Source organism: Betta splendens, chromosome 3 (genome assembly GCF_900634795.4).
Source record: "Betta splendens chromosome 3, fBetSpl5.4, whole genome shotgun sequence".
NCBI classification, from domain to species: domain Eukaryota; kingdom Metazoa; phylum Chordata; class Actinopteri; order Anabantiformes; family Osphronemidae; genus Betta; species Betta splendens.
Window position 1 is genome coordinate 3,766,646 of NC_040883.2, and position 5,857 is coordinate 3,772,502.

Consider the following 5,857-nt stretch of genomic DNA (forward strand, 5'->3'; position numbering starts at 1 on the left):
CAGGAGAAACAAGCCTCTGCCGAGGTTTTACAGTTGTTTCTCTGCATAAAAAAAAGACGGCAGCGACGCGAGGACATTCAGCTGAGGTCACGCGCCGGATCTGCACCATGAGGTCATCACCACATGCCTAACACCCACTGGGCACCCAGTGCGTGGGGACGTAGAACCAGACGAGCCAAGAAGGTAGAAAACATGAATACGGAGCAGCCACCGAAATATTATGTTAAAAAACACAAAAATACAAGATATCAGAAGAAAAGTCACCACAGCTCAAATGTCCGTCTAGCATAGATAAACACAAGTAGCTGTTTAAGGCCTTTTCTGGTGTCATTTGCGCACGTGGCCGTTCTTTTATGCTCTGTTGCAAACTAGTTTCCACTAAGTTTCCACACGAGCGAAGCTGGCGTTGAACGAACGGCGCGAGGCGCTGAGGCTGACGGGGGAGACGGGGGAGACGGGGGAGACGGTGGCAGGTGCAGAGAGGAGCAGAATGAATGGGCTGATTCAAGAGCTCCTCGCGCTTATTTCCCCACGGGCATCGAGCTCCACCTCATTAGTGCCGCCCGCGATGGAAACGTGAGGCTGCGCCGCCGCTGGAAGGTGGGAACGGAGCGCGCTCGTTCAGGTGCACCGGCGAGTACAGCAGCGGATGAGGATGAGGATGAGGATGAGGATGCACGCGTGCGTCCGTGTGTTCATATTGTGTGTTCATGTGTGGGACTGCGCACATGCGTCCTCTGCAGAGGAGCCTCGCCCCCTGAGCAACTGTGACTGGAGACAGAGCGTGACCCCTGAGCCGCGCTGAGCTCTGATCTGACTCTTTGGGGTGTTTTGCCATGAGACGTCGCCTCAGGGCTCCGGCCTCACCCTCATCTTTTTTCGTCCAGATACGTCCGTCTGTCTCTGTTTTCTCGGTGCACACAGAATTACTCATGAAGGTGGTGGTGCCTCATCCAGGAATCACTGCTCCACCAACCGAGCCGTTACGTGTATTACACACACACACATGTACAGTCCCAGACCTTTTTACGCACGGGCCCTTATTTAATTTTGCCTTGAAAACGCGATGTTTGCTTTTGTTACTCCAGGAAGCGACCTGTGCATCGGCAGCCGGTGCAGGCGGAGGGCAGAGCAGAGGGTCAGTCCTGAGCAGCACCCTCTCCATGGGAGTGGCACAAGCTTCCTGGGCTTGAAGCAGCGGGAATGACCACATTGCCCCCCAGTGGACATACTAGGAATGACGTGTGACTGTAAGGATGATCCTTGCCTTTAAAATTCTCATCTTTAGTAATAGAGTTTACGTTTTAAAACGTTTATGCATATTCATGAAGTCAACACTTTGACTTCTTAGCATCAAGAATGATATGAAATAAATCAGCACAGATGTAGATTGTCAGCCTCGATTTGGGCAGAAATATCGAAGGGGCCAAATAGAAATTAATTATTTAACTGACTTTTTTTCAGAGTCTAACAGTAAAAAATTGCCAATGTGGAACTTGATTCCCAATCTCACTGTGTTCTAGGTTTCCTGGTGATGTTCTGTCAGGTCATGTACTGCATGTTATAGGGAGGTTTGCCTTCACAGAGTGCAATGCATTATCAACTGGATTCAGCTCTGGTGACTTTCCTGTTCACCTTCTTTATTTAAGCCTTGACTTTCAGACTATTGTCTATGTATTCTATCTATTGTCTTTTTAGCACAATAGGTTTACATTTGATATTTTAAATGTATTTTAAGGATAAATAGTTCAGTGTGTCTACATAAGTAAAGTATGACTATATTTTATAGTAGTGGAACATCCAGGTGATTCTGACACCGCTGCTCAGTAAAAGAAGTAGAAAAGATTTTCTCTTCATGTCACTAAGAGACAGTTTTCAGATAGAGAAATTCTTACCAACAGCCTTTTGAAGTCCAATACACTTGGTAGTCCTTGAATGTTTCCATTAATTAAAGTTTAAGCCTGACTCATCATTGCTGGTGTCTGTACAGTCATCAAGCATGATGAAACGAACTAGACTTCATTTGCACATTTGTGTTTCTAAGCTGCACAAACTCAGAAGCAAACAACGACCCCTCTGAGTCTCATTGGTTTATTTACAGAGGAAGAGTTTCCACAGAGATGTTGAGCGTTGCTGTGTCAGTTTCACACATAGTAACACAGTGGGAATGTTTCTACAATCACAAGCTAACCTTGGAGCATGTTGTGTGTCTACCACAAATAATGGCTATGGTCGCCATGGCTAACACTGAATAATGCACCCGTCATTTTACAGACTAAGAAAATTGCACTTCTAGAAACATACAGATCACAGTCCAAAGCTGATTAGGATCCAGGACCAAGAGCTAATCTATTCTACAGTAGCACCTGCTACATGAATTCAGTTTTGTTCGGCACACAATGAGTAATACAGAGTAGTTGAAGAGTTGCTGGTGGCACAAGACCACAGAGTCTGAGTCTGAGCGTATGTAGTGAAAGAAGCACGACGGAGCTGCTACACGGGAAACTAGAGACGCTCGAACGTGAACCCAAAGGAAACGAAATGTGACATCACTGCAGCGGACCACGAAGCACCACGCTGCACAGAGAGAAGCCAGACACCATAACACACAGTGATTTGTACAAAAGACGGTATCTGTGCATAAGAGTCCGCTTGATTTGCTTTCCCAAAGGACAAAACGAGACTTTGCTTACGAACAAAAGACATTTGAGTTGGATTTGCTGACACGGCCCTTTACACGTGTAAAGATGGGGCACCTGAGTAGAAAGGAGGCAATTCTGTCTGAATGGCTGTCGGGGTTGAGGTATGACCTGCCTGGGAGGACGTCCCTTTAGCCCTTCCTCCTGCTTCCGTCGCCACGGTTACATCCTCCATACACTGACTTATAGGCTGTTCATCCACATATGTTCTTGAGTGAATGCATGTGAACCAGTTGAGTCAGACACGGTCCTATTTAAACTTAATATAACAATGCAAGTCAACGCTGACGACTTCCGTCCTCCATTTACTCCCCACGAGACAATCGAGGCTACTGCAATGAGTCAAATGTCCCACTGAGGTAAAAGAAAAGAGTCCTGTCCTCAGCGAAGAGCCTGGCTCTCAAAACAAGACTGAATGCTCTGCCTGTTACAAAATGTGCAGTATCCAGAAACTGATCAGAATCGAATCAACAAGTTACCAACATGAGGTATATTGTTATAATAAAAACCCTATAAAACGAGGATGGAAAGACGTTTTCATCTCTATGGCGTGAGCACAAGGAAAACCTGATTGTTGTAGCCCATGAAAAGTCAAACAGGTAAAAAAGCATTCAAAGAACAGTGGTAAAAAGAGTTAAACGAGCACCTATAAGAAGAGCAGAGGTTCTACGTTGGTTCATCCTCTGTGTCGGCTCCAGACACTGGGATGAACCAGTACTGCATCGAGACTCGCACACAGATAAAACAGCACGCTTTAACTGGAATCAGAAAACAGTTCAATATTGTGCTACTAAAAACATTCAGAGAAGATATTGTAGTAGGTCTGTGAAGTCCTGGATCACAGATGTGTCTCTGTTTGGCTCATAAACAGAAGCTCACTGGCACAGATCATTTCATTTCCGTTTAGAGTCCATCAGAACACAGACGATCCCGCTACTGGACACGTCTGTACTGTATTTGGTGAGAAACCGTTCAACCCACATCAAAAACATAATCAAAACACGTGTTTTTAGCTGGATGTGTTCAGTGAATGAAGAGCCTGAAGGCGTCTGGCCTTTTTTCTTCTGACTGACTGGGCCTGAGGGAGATGTGGTCAGAATACGGAACCGGAATGTAAAACGCATCGTCCTGGTTTGGTGGTTCTGTTTAGCTATAGCTTATGCAAAGGGAAATGATTCTGAAACAAACCACAAGGCCGTGAACTATTCGCTCGCCTTCACTTCAGCCCGATGCCTTCGCCTTCCACGTGTGCGTGAGTCCAACTGGCATTAATGCGCCAGCACAGACACAGAGCAGAGAGTCCCTTGGTCTGAAAACGAGGGCTTCTGTCCTGACGTGACAGTGAAGTTCACGCTTTAAAATGAGGGTCTGCTGAGCACACATTCAGAACATTCGAACAGAGACGATTTCAGGTCTCACCACAGAAGAGGCTAAAAAAGGGAAGTCTTTGAGGTACCGACCATGTAATACAGTTCACAGGGCACAGCAAAACATTTAACAGAATACTTGTGGAGGGTTCATTTGACACAGAGAGGATCCGTCTCCTGCTGATGGATCTGCGTTGAGCTGGTGACAGTTAAATGGACCTGGTCTGGACGACGACTGAAGACAAGATGCGAGGAAGCCTTCTCAAAGCTCACAGGCATCAATAAATGCATGGATGATCTCCGTCACAGCTAAATCGTGCTGCTGCACCTACGGGTAATGATTTACTCACGTAGTAACGTGATGCAGCATGTTTAACTCGTGTGCTGAAGTGGTGCAGCAACACATGACGGTCTCTCAGTCTCAGAGGTTTCAGCAACAAGCACTATAGCGGCGCAACGTATGGTTTGATGCAGGAACACACAGTCGGTGGAGAAGGATTATTTCTGCAGAGATCGAAGGCCGTAAAATCATAAAATAGCCTAAAAAGGTGCCAGTGACACAGGACTAATAAAGCCACACTGAAAAGCGCGCACAAAGAAATGAGGTAGTGCTGTTGATTAGGAGTAGGGATGCATCAGTTCTCCTCTCTGTCAGCTCAGCAGTGGCACAATAGGAGCAGCAGTGACGTCCAGTGAACCGTCTTCGTATAGATCTGACCTGAAGAGTCAAGGCAAGTTGATTTTGATTTCAGATTAAAAGACAGAACATGATTCAGTCCCTTCAGGATTCCCTGATTGCACATTGGAGCAAGTGTTCAACATTCCGTACGGTCCCTTAGTGCCTCACGCCTGGGCTGGAGACGAGAGGCCGCTAACGAGAGGCTGCTAACAGCTCTGCTGCTAACGGCTCTGATGCTAACGGCTCTGCTGCTAACGGATCTGCTGCTAACGAATCTGCTGCTAACAGCTCTGATGCTAACGGCTCTGATGCTAACAGCTCTGATGCTATTTGATGCTAACAGCTCTGATGCTAACGGCTCTGATGCTAACAGCTGGGCCTACTCACTGCGCTGCATATAAGTCAATGAGCTGAGGACTTGTGGAGCTCGTGGAGAGCGTGATGGCTGTGGAAGCGGCTGCTACTCACTGGGCACTTCGCCCACGTACAGGTACAGAAATGGCACGGAGGCGGTATTGCCTGTGTGCGAAATCCTGGAAGGACAGAGTGTTGAGTTAATGATGTCGTGTGGCTTCATCTGATGGCACGGCACAGCGCCTTGACAGTACACTGGACACTGGTGCATCCCTAACTGGGAGCAGTTCGTTCTCCCAGCAACGCAACTAAAGCGACACCAAGAGAAACATATAAATACTTAGATTCCAAAAATCTATGTGCCCCTGGTTTGCAAATGACTCCTCATGAGGATATGGCATTCTGACAAAGTTTATGCTTCCAATGTGCCGAATGAGAGCGTCTGCGTTCTTCATGTGATGATCTGTAGAAATACACAGGCTAGAAATGCACCTAGAATAATTAGGCACATGAGACCTCACGTGCCAGTCAGGAAATGTGTGTGAATAAGAGGCTGAATATGAGGCTGTACCAGTGTGTGTGTGTATGTGTGTGTGTGTGTGTGTGTGTGTGTGTGTGTGGACCCTGAGACAAGTGGAGGCTGGAGGGAGTCACCACGTTCTGCAAGCGCCCCAGATGTTCTTTAAAGGTCCTGTTCCTCTGTGTGACGATCCAAGCTAGTCCGAGCGCTCCCTCACCTCCAGGTTCCTCATTAACCA